Below are 10,998 nucleotides of genomic sequence, written 5' to 3'. Positions count from 1 at the left end.
CAAATATTTGAAATTACCAAAAAACAGACAACTGTGACTTGAATTTAAAAAACTACAGCATCTTACTTTTCTTTAAACTGACATAAAAACAATCCTAAGTACTTTAAAAATATCAAGTACAAAAATGTGTTCTGCTATGTAAGCTAAAGATATAAAAATAAATAAAAAACTGAATGCATATTGTCTCTGTAGATGTGCTTATGGCTTGTTCTTAAGAAGTAGGAGTCAAAAGTTCAATTTATTATTTGCTGAATTTAGTTACATTTTATCTTATGCAATATCCAAAGCCTTCTCTGTGCTTATAGTCCCTTTCTGCTTGTTGGCAGTGTTGATGATTGCTTGAAGTGGATTAAATTCGCTATTGCTTAAAATTTCATGGGAGAACACCAGGACTGTTTAACTTGTTTCTATATGGTATTTTTTTTTCAAGGTGCTCCCAATTTTGCGTGAAATTAAGGAAATAAGCAAAGAATCCGAATAAAAAACAGAAAACGATTTTAACGCTAACGACATAGCACATCATGCCCGTATTTAGGTTTGAAAATGGACTTTTTTGTAGCGCGCTGTTTCTGGAGTAATTGTTGCGACCTTTTACTAACTCAAGTGCAACAGAAAAGCAGGTTTTTAATCATTCTCATAGAGGTAAAGGCTGCATAGATTCAGTGGGTAAAAAGGGATGGATGACAAAATTTCTGCACGCTAGCAGCAGGTCTCCAAAGTTGCAACTTTCTGAAAGGGCAAAAATGGCATTTTCCACCTGTTTTCCACAGGTATTCAATTTGCCCAGCCTTTTTTAGTGCGGCAGCACAAAATGGCCAACAGCCAAATGTATCTTCAATAGAGCAGGAAATAAGAGTGAGTTAAGTGAATATTTTGTATTCTGTAAGTTCCAACTACAAAAAAACTTTTCAGATAAATTGCACGGAATGCAGGCAGGCTGCTATGTGTGGTCTATGGTTTAGTTCCACGTCTCCTGATAGGCCATGTAGGTGTATGAATTACGCTAATCAGCAACAAATGTCAATGGTAAAGAAGGTGATAAATCAAAATTAAGAATTGTTTACCAGTCTCGTAACTAACCTGAGTTGAAAACGTGACTGCATGACTCCATTCTCTCTAGTTGCACATCCCAAGCAGTTGCAGGCGGGTGATGGCTTGCATAAATATGCCAGAGCTCAGAGGGTGTGCAGCAGGGCAGTCGACAGGCAAGAAATGGTCTGAAGCCGGATCCACAGAATGCACTGCAGCTTGAGCCACCTTGTCCTTGTCAGTGATGAGTGGTGACATAGAAGAGGGTTCCAAAGTAGCTGCAGGTAAAGTAGACAAGCCTGTATTACAAAAGACTGATCAGCAGTAATAATAGCATTGGCATGCCCTAAATTGCAATCAGATTTGACGAAAAAGTATTCTGAAACATGTAAAAGTAAATTACATATTCAGTTATATAACCACTGACAAAAATATACTCCACAGCGTGCAGAGAGAAACTGGAGCACATTATGCAAATGTTGATGCCCCATTCTGCAGAATATTCCTCCCTTTGCTGAAATATTACAAGCGATAGCTGTTTGATTCCCAGAAAAAAAAATCAGAAATAGTATTTGCCACAAATTCTACTAACTTTTAGCAGGCGCTTTGAAGCTACATGAGTGCCAGTACAACACAGGCATTGCCAGAGTTCTAACACATGCAGATCTTTGTATACTGGACCACAGAAGGAATGAAAAAAAAAGCCTATTCAAGCCTATTATTTGGTGTTTAAGAAAGTTGTTTTTAAATATCTTGGAAGAAACTGTGGAAGGAAACCAATTGATGAGATGTCATCCATTAAGTTCAAAAAACAATAATGACAGCGTAAAATTCAATTGTGAATATGAAACCTTACTTTCGGTACAAAAAAAAATAGAGATGTGAATCTCGAACAGTATGAATGGGATCTAAAGAAAATCTAGCAAAGCCAACTTATCAATGGGGCTTGGTATACTTCCTTTAAAAATACGGTGCGTACTTATTTTTATAAAAAATCGTTCTTTATTGCAAGGCATACTATCACACGAAAGAAAGAAAAGAGAATGCGAGCCATAAAACCAAGGAGGTTAAGTTTTCAAAATTTACGGACTAAACAAAAATGAAAAAAATCTAGAGAATATGCATTCCTTTTTTTCTGCTTCTAGAGCGGTTTGTCAATCTTAATCTCAATTTGCTCGCAATACTCATAAAGCGATGTTTTACTTACTACGAAATCCATAGCTTCTGTCGTGCAAGAACAGCTCCAGGAAGAGGCCAATTTGAAGCCATGACTGCGATCGATCGGCCTGTGCCCAAAGCAAGCACAGTACGACAACAAAACAAAAAGAAAATGCTGATTCAAAACCAAACGCAGAAACTGGAAACAAAGAAACTAGCTGGCCTACATTATGACTCTTGTAACAGGCAAATAGAACTGCTCCAAATAGTAGATTTAAGGAAAAGAGCAAAGAAAGTGAACATTTGGACAGAACAAAAAACATAGCAACACTGTAACAGCAACTTACTGCACGCTTTCTGGCCTAGAATCCAAGCTGTTAGCTTCTACTTGAATGCAGAAGCATCACCTGCAAATATCCATTCATTGTAATGCCCACTACCGACAACACAAAATATAAAGGACTGTAGGAAGCAAGTGTAAAAACCATAAGAAAAGCATCACAACCCAAAAGCAAGACTTTACACTCCAGGCAAGTGGATACAAGACCCTCACGATAAAAACAGCTTATGATGCGATTTTGGAATTGGTTTATTGATTCCGCGTACAAACGAGAGGAGGCAGGGACTAAAGGCTATGTGAAAGCCTGACAGAGGTCCCTGCCTCCTCCCCCCCCCCCCACAGAAATTAAATATGTAAATCCTGATGGGGAAAAATAACATTGGTTGGGCATAGTAGCCACTCAAAATGGTGCTTTGTAAATTATGCGGTTTAACGTCCCGCAGAGGCAAATGCGATATGATCATACAGGATGGCTAAAGAATATTTTTAGACCTCAGTAAATTCGCTACGCGCACTCACAAGGCACCATACCCCCATGCGCTTCTCCATTTCACCTCTATCTAACATGCTACCTAGGGATGATCAGCGGAGAGGAAAAGCCGCGATAACGGATGGGAAAGTGGTTTGAGTTCCTACGTCCGCAAAGTGCTAGCGTTATCTCGAAAGTCAGCTAAACATTTTATGTACAAACATACTGTGTTTCCTTTACTTTGCCCCATAACGTGAACTAGCACGAATAGAAACGAGTTTCGAGGCCGAGAGACTTTGACAAATCAGTGCTCATCACCCAACTTCCAAGAAAATTTCGTTTCGTGAACCTCCTGCGCGTAAAGCAAGGAAGCCCAGTACGCTTATATTTTTTTTATTTTTTTTGTAAGGAATGAGTCCCATTTTCTTGCGGCAAATCTGCGAACATAACCGCCGCGACATCCAACTTCATGAGCGATAACATTTTTGCAGTCAGCTGAAATCAAGCGCGTTCCGTTCCCGCCCGTTCTGTCACCTTCCAAAACAAACGACAAACATTGCAGCAATGCGGTAGGCCATTGTTACTGTTCCCGCACTGCCCGCCTCGGAATGTGATTGAATATGCTTACCTTTACAGACGAATGCATGAGCCGTGCACAAAGCTGTTCGCCTTCGCACCACCGATGCCGAACCAACAAGTGTGAGTTCAGTTGGTCACGCAGAAAAACATTTCCACGCCTTCTTCCTTCGAACTACGCTTGAGCAAAACAAAGAGCACGAACACTGAAAACTAACCGGCACGACAAATGCCCGTTTGCCCGAAACATCACCTACCGACGGCACTTCACAGGCGTACACACTTCTGCAACAATTATGCACGCGAAACGCAGCACATTTCACGACGGTTCGCAATCGATGCTGCAGATTAACGGTCGTCGAAACGTGGTCACACCAGCCATGTTGGCGAGAGGAAGGTAGCCTGGGTAACTACCGGCGGCCGCCTGGTGGTGAAATGGTAAAAGCATAGTTCGTTTCTGTTTCAGTTTCGTTACAAAAAATGAAACTTGAGTAGTGTGTTCTGTCTTTTAGTGTTATTTCTAGTGCCGTATTTTGGCATAAAGGCATAATAACGGCAGCAGAAATCAGTGCAATACCCAGGAAATTGCCAGTTGGGGGCAATGTGAAATAACGACCTGCTGCTTGCTTTGCAGTGAGTTTGAAAAGTGCACGTGCCAGTTCAGATGGCATCATTAATACGCTTATCTTTTTCAGGTGATGGATTAGCGAAGCCGAACAAAGTGCACATGAAATTTTGTCGTAGAAAATCAGTAGTTTTGAAAAAGAGGCAACTGTCTGAAATATATAATCGGCAGCACAGTAAATGAAGCCGCAGAATTGGAACCCGAGTAGGAAGTCCGTTGTCTAGGTACTGTGCGCAGCAGTGTCTCGCTATGCGTGCAGGTAATACGGTGCTGAACAAAGCTGCCTGGTAGATGTGCCGACAAAGATTAGAAGACGCAGATAACTCTCTCTTTCTTTTTATAATCAGTACAATTTTTCATGCACTATCTAAACCAGTACTGATTGTATTTTGCTGATGCAAAGGTCATGTGAATGATATGTGCATGCTAACTGCAATGCATTTAAAAAAAAATTGAACTAATCAACTTTCCTAACTGATTAAATATCTATACAAACGTTCAATATTTTCTGTGGTTACCGTCGCTCAATTCCACTTAATTTTTTCGTGATACATATTAAGAACGGCGCTTTGTGACGTGTGCACCATTCGAATATATTATTATTTTTTATTTTATTATTATTTATTGATACTGTCAGCCGTAAGGCCGTTACAGGGTGAATACAAATACATGTAATAAATTGCAGCACGCATTTGTTGCCGCACCCTTTCAGCGCCGTCGTTTGCACCCTTTTGGTAAAGGCCCGTTCTGCACCCTTAACATAGGGCGCATCGGCCGAAATAAGGTGCAATTTTGTAGCGCACCCTTTTTCGCACCTTTAAAGGTGAGATACTGCCAAATAGGGTGTTTCAAGGGTGCGCTATTGGGTGCAAATACGCGGCGCACCCTTTTTTCCACCCTTAAGGGGGAGAAGTTGTTTAGTGTGTAATTACTTCTCAACTTCATTTGCAGGTGCTGCCGACGTTCAAGGACACAAACAGGACAGCTTCATTAAAGCCCAGCTACGCAGCACAAAGAAAACTGCATTAAACCTCTTTTTTGTCTTTTTCGTGCATACTGAAACTGCTCAAAACAGTTGCGCCGAACGAGGCAGGCCACAAAAAGACGTGATACTCGTTATATAACGTCTTCTTTCTTGTAATCTGCCTGGGGCAACACATTGTTTTTACCACTTCACAAAATAAAGAAACAAATAAAATCAAGTTTGCGAAAACATTGGGATGTCTGGTGTAAGGCGCGACTGCCGATATTCTCGAAAGACGCGCCTTCAAGGTAAATTCAAACGGACAATAAACGGCAATCATAGGATTCTCCGTGTAGTGAACGGGGTTTACCGCTGATAAAATGACGTTTTGGAGAAGCCAGGCGAGCATGGCTTTGTCATTCCAGTTCCGCAACAATCTCCATATTCCTGTTAAGGGGCGAATGGTCAGTCAATTAGCGCTCTACACCGATAGTGGTTCATTCAAATCCCGTTTTCTTTCCTGGTTTTGGTCGATTCCCTTGATTTACCGGGTATTGAGAGCTAAACCATAATTAATAAGCTGGCCGAAAGTTCGGTCGCCGTCTACTAAGCAGCGGGTCTCTTACATGGCGGTAAAATGAACACTTTGCGGTACGCACTCGCTGCAAACAACTCTGCAGACACGCGCTCATCGGGATTTTCCAGAGTGCCTTCACTAAATTGCGCTGTTTAGAGGATGACGTCGCAGTTAACGCTAAACAATATAAAGCTTGCAAAGCGGGTGCGGGATTCTGTTATCTGAACGGAGGGTCCTCTAAGCAGCGTGACCTGGCGACAAATAGCAGAAATGTTGTCAATTGGAATAAGAACACATTTAAAAGCTGCCATTCCCGTCGGTTCTGCGGCGCATTGCATTCATACTACTTATATCACAATTCAAAACATGAGTTCGAATCCTCTGAGTGCAATGGTCTAAATTTTTTTTTAGAATTCACTCTTTCAAATGAATCACTGACATCTTTCTAGCCTGTGTTCTAATATGGTTATATTATGCAATTACCTTTACCGTATTAATTTCCAGCCTTCAGTGAGTGTATATTATGTTAAATATAGTGCAGGCTCTGAAGTAAAAGAATCGTTGAACGAAAAATTATGAATATACAAAGTATGTAAATCTATCAACATTGTTATCTTAGGCTGCACGAACAGTTGGCATATGAAGCGGGAAATTTTAAACCATCGACCAGACACTAACTCATTCATGAGGCTTTAAACCGGAAACATTTTTAGCATTAAAAAGGGATGATTTAATGCAAAAATAAAAGAAACTGTCTAATATGATCGTCTGGCAACTATGAAAGCAGAAATTCAAATCTAGAACAGAAATATCAATGTCTGACAACATAATTAGAACAACAGTGACACAATCAGGTGGAGTTTTTTTTTTGTATCAAATATAGTACAGGCTCTGAAGTAAAAGAATCGTTAAATCAAAAATTATGAATATACAAAGTATGTAAATCTATCAACCTTCTTATCTTAGGCTGCATGAACAGTTATAAACTATGAAGCAGCAAATTTTCAACCACCAACCAGACACTAACTCATTCATGAGGCTTTAAACCGGAAACATTTTTAGCATTAAAAAGGGATGTTTTAATGCAAAAATAAAAGAAACTGTCTAATATGATCATCTGGCAACTATGAAAGCAGAAATTCAAATCTAGAAAAGAAATATCAATGTCTGACAACATAATTAGAACAACAGTGACACAATCAGGTGGAGTTTTTTTTGTATCAAAATATAGTGCAGGCTCTGAAGTAAAAGAATCGTTAAACCAAAAATTCTGAATATACAAATTATGTAAATCCATCGACCTTGTTATCTTAGGCTGCACGAACAGTTGGCAACTCAGTTCAGTTCAGGCGTTCAGTCGTGTCCAACTCTTCGTGACCCTATGGACCATGTCACGCCACGCTTTCCGGTTTCTCACTATCTTCTTAACATCACATAGCTTCATCTCCAATGCCTCGAGAATGCCATCTAACCATCGCGTTCGCTGCCTACCCCTTCTCCGGCGACCCTCAACCTTTCCCAACATCAAATCTTTCTCCAGCGACTCCTCTCTTCTCATCAGATGACCAAAGTAGCTGAGCTTTAACTTTAGAATTTGACCCTCCAATGAGCAGTCAGGGTTTATGGTCGACAATATCGACTAATTTGATCTTCTGGCAGTCCAAGGAACTCTTAAGAGTCTTCGCCAGCACCACAATTCAAACGCATCAATTCTTCGACGGTCAGCCTTTTTCACAGTCCAACTCTCGCACCCATACATCACAACTGGAAAGACCTTAGCACGGGTTATACGGATCTTGGTTGGCAGACTAATGTCTCTGCTCTTTACTAGGCGGTCAAGGCTAACCATTGCTCTCTTTCCCAGAAGCAGGCGTCTCCTAATTTCATGGCTGCAGTCTCCTTCCGAGGTAATCTTGGCGCCCAAGAACAGAAAATCTGTCACAGCTTCCACTTCTTGTCCATTGATGCTCCAGGACTTGATAGGGCAAGACGCCATGATCTTCGTCTTTTTAATGTTCAGTTTAAGCCCAAACTTCTCACTCTCTTCTTGTACGCGCATCAGAAGTCTCTTGAGTTCCACTTCACTTTCTGCCATTAAAGTGGTATCATCCACATATCTAAGGTTGTTGATACGTTTTCCAGCAATCTTCACTCCAGCTGAAGACTCGTCAAGACCGGCCTTCCTCATGATGCACTCTGCATATAGTTTAAATAGGCAGGGCGACAGTATGCAGCCTTGCCTCACCCCTTTCTCAATCGGAAACCAATCAGTAAGACCATGCCCAGTTCTGACTGTGGCCTCTTGCCCTTCATAAAGGTTCCTGAGGAGACAGATGAGGTGAATTGGAACTCCCATCTCTTGGAGAGCTTGCCACAATCTGCTGTGATCTACGCAGTCAAACGCTTTCGCATAATCAATAAAGCAGAAGTAAATGGGTTTCTGGAATTCTCTTGCTTTTTCCATGATCCAGCGAAGGTTGGCAATTTGGTCTCTAGTTCCTCTGCCCTTGCGAAACCCAGCTTGCACGTCCGGAAGCTCCCGATCCACATACTGCTGCAGCCTACCTTGCAGGATTTTTAACATCACCTTGCTAGCATGCGAAATAAGCGCGATCGTGCGGTAGTTGGAACAATCTTTGGCACTGCCTTTCTTTGGAATGGGGATGTAAGCTGACCTCCTCCAATCCTGTGTCCACTGCAGGGTTGTCCAAATCTTTTGAAATAATGTATGCAGTGTGTTTACAGCGTCGTGGTTGAGGTTTTGAAGCAACTCAGCTGGAATACCATCAATTCCGCTAGCTTTGTTCTTAGCAAGGCTGGCTAAGGCCCATTCAACTTCACTCTTCAGGATGCCCGGCTCGAGATCAGTAATCACAACCGTCCTATGTTGGGTTTGCACATCCGGGTCCTTCTTGTACAGTTCTTCTGTGTATTCCTGCCACCTCTTCTTTATCTCTGAGGCTTCAGTGAGGTCCTTGCCTCGTTTGTCCTTTATCACGCCCAGCTTAGCACAGAAGCTTCCTTTGATATCTTTGATTGTCTTATACAGAGCTCATTTGTTCCTTAATTGGCTGTTGTCCTCAACTGCTTGACACTGTATGTTCAGGAAGGCATTCTTATCTCTCCTTGCTATTTTCTGAAAATCCGCATTGAGAACCTTGTATCTTTCTCTTTCCCCCATACCTTTTGCCATCCTCCTTTCCTCAGCTATTTGCAAAGCCTCTTCAGATAACCAGTTTGCTTTTTTGCATTTCTTTTGCTTTGGAACTACCTTAGTAGCAACTTCTTGTATTATATCACGAACATCAGTCCACATCTCTTCGGGCTCTTTGTCTTCTAGATCTAATTCTTGAAATCGATTCCTCACTTCCACAGCATATTCTAATGGAATCTGATCCAGATCATACCTGAAAGGCCTTCTAGTTTTCTGCGTTTTCCTCAATCGAAGCTTAATTTTGGCAACAAGAAGCTGATGATCGGTGCCACAATCGGCCCCAGGCCTTGTTTTTACTGCTTGTATAGCGCTTCTCCATCTCTGCCGGCAAATAATATAATCGATCTGATTCCTGTACAGACCGTCCGGTGAAATCCATGTGTACAGGCGCCTCTTGTGCTGTTGAAAATGAGTATTCGCTATAGTCAGGTTGTTTTCTTGACAGAACTCTACTAGCCTCTGCCCAGCTTCATTTGGCTCACCAAGACCGAACTTGCCTGTAATTCCGGATATTTCTTCACTCCTATGAGAAAAACGACGTCTGATGATGGGGTGCGGTCTAAAAGGCATTGTAGGTCTGCATAAAATCTCTCAATGTCAGCTTCTTCAGCAGCAGTGATCGGTGCATAGACTTGGATACCTGTTATGTTGACTTGGATAACTGTTATGTTGAAAGGGTGACCTTGGATCCGAAGTGAAATCATTCGGTCGTTTTTGGGGTTGTACCCTAGCACTGCTTCGCCCATTCTTCTGTTTACTATGAGAGCGACCCCATTCCTTCTCTTGGATTCGTGCCCACAATAAAAGACATAATGGTCGCCGGAGTTAAATTCTCCCATTCCGGTCCACTTGAGCTCGCTGATACCCAAGATATCAATGTTGAATCTGTCCATTTCTCGCTTGACGATATCCAGTTTACCTTGCGTCATAGATCTTACATTCCATGTTGCTATGTGATATATCTCCTTGCAACATCGGACTTTCCGGTCGCTTCCCGACACGTCCACAACTGAGCGTCCTTTTGGCTTTAGCCCAGCCGCTTCATTCGTCCTGGAGCTACTAGGAATCGCCCTTTGTTCATCCCCAGTAACATGTGGGACGCCTTCCAACCTGGGGGGCTCATCTTCCGGCGCCATATCGAAGCGGCAAATTTTAAACCACTGACCAGACACTAACTCATTCATGAGGCTTTAAACTGGAAACATTTTTAGCTTTAAAAAGGGATGTTTTAATGCAAAAATAAAAGAAACTGTCTAATATGATCATCTGGCAACTATGAAAGCAGAAATTCAAATCTAGAACAGAAATATGAATGTCTGACAACATAACTAGAACAACAGTGACACAATCAGGTGGCGTTTTTTTTGTATCAAAATATAGCGCAGGCTCTGAAGTAAAAGAATCGTTGAACCAAAAATTATGAATATACAAAGTATGTAAATCCATCAAGCTTGTTATCTTAGGCTGTACGAACAGTTGGCAACTATGAAGCGGCAAATTTTAAACCACTGACCAGACACTAACTCATTCATGAGGCTTTAAACTGGAAACATTTTTAGCATTAAAAAGGGATGTTTTACTGCAAAAATAAAAGAAACTGTCTAATATGATCATCTGACAACTATGAAAGCAGAAATTCAAATCTAGAACAGAAATATCCATGTCTGACAACATAACTAGAACAACAGTGACACAATCAGGTGGAGTTTTTTTTATCAAAATATAGTGCAGGCTCTGAAGTAAAAGAATCATTAAACCAAAAATTATGAATATACAAAGTATGTAAATCCATCAACCCTGTTATCTTAGGCTGCACGAACAGTTGGCAACTATGAAGCGGCAAATTTTAAACCACTGACCAGACACTAACTCATTCATGAGGCTTTAAACTGGAAACATTTTTAGCATTAAAAAGGGATGTTCTAATGCAAAAATAAAAGAAACTGTCTAATATGATCATCTGGCAACTATGAAAGCAGAAATTCAAATCTAGAACAGAAATATGAATGTCTGACAACATAACTAGAACAACAGTGACACAATCAG

The 10,998-nt window shown here is 41.1% G+C and overlaps 1 long non-coding RNA gene across 1 annotated transcript; it reads right to left on the bottom strand.

The window, feature by feature from the left end:
• Positions 1-2,233: 2,233 nt before the first annotated feature.
• Positions 2,234-3,941, bottom strand: LOC146183099 (uncharacterized). Its single transcript, XR_014708464.1, has 3 exons — positions 3,625-3,941; positions 2,535-2,594; positions 2,234-2,315 (listed from the first exon to the last, which is right to left on the bottom strand). It is a non-coding gene; the product is annotated as an uncharacterized LOC146183099 (long non-coding RNA).
• Positions 3,942-10,998: the final 7,057 nt, after the last annotated feature.

The sequence above is a fragment of the Amblyomma maculatum genome, chromosome 7 (assembly GCF_055883805.1).
Source record: "Amblyomma maculatum isolate TAMU_Amacu chromosome 7, ASM5588380v1, whole genome shotgun sequence".
In the NCBI taxonomy this organism is placed as follows: domain Eukaryota; kingdom Metazoa; phylum Arthropoda; class Arachnida; order Ixodida; family Ixodidae; genus Amblyomma; species Amblyomma maculatum.
The sequence above is the reverse complement of the archived record's forward strand: the minus strand, read 5'-3'. Positions and strand labels throughout refer to the sequence as shown.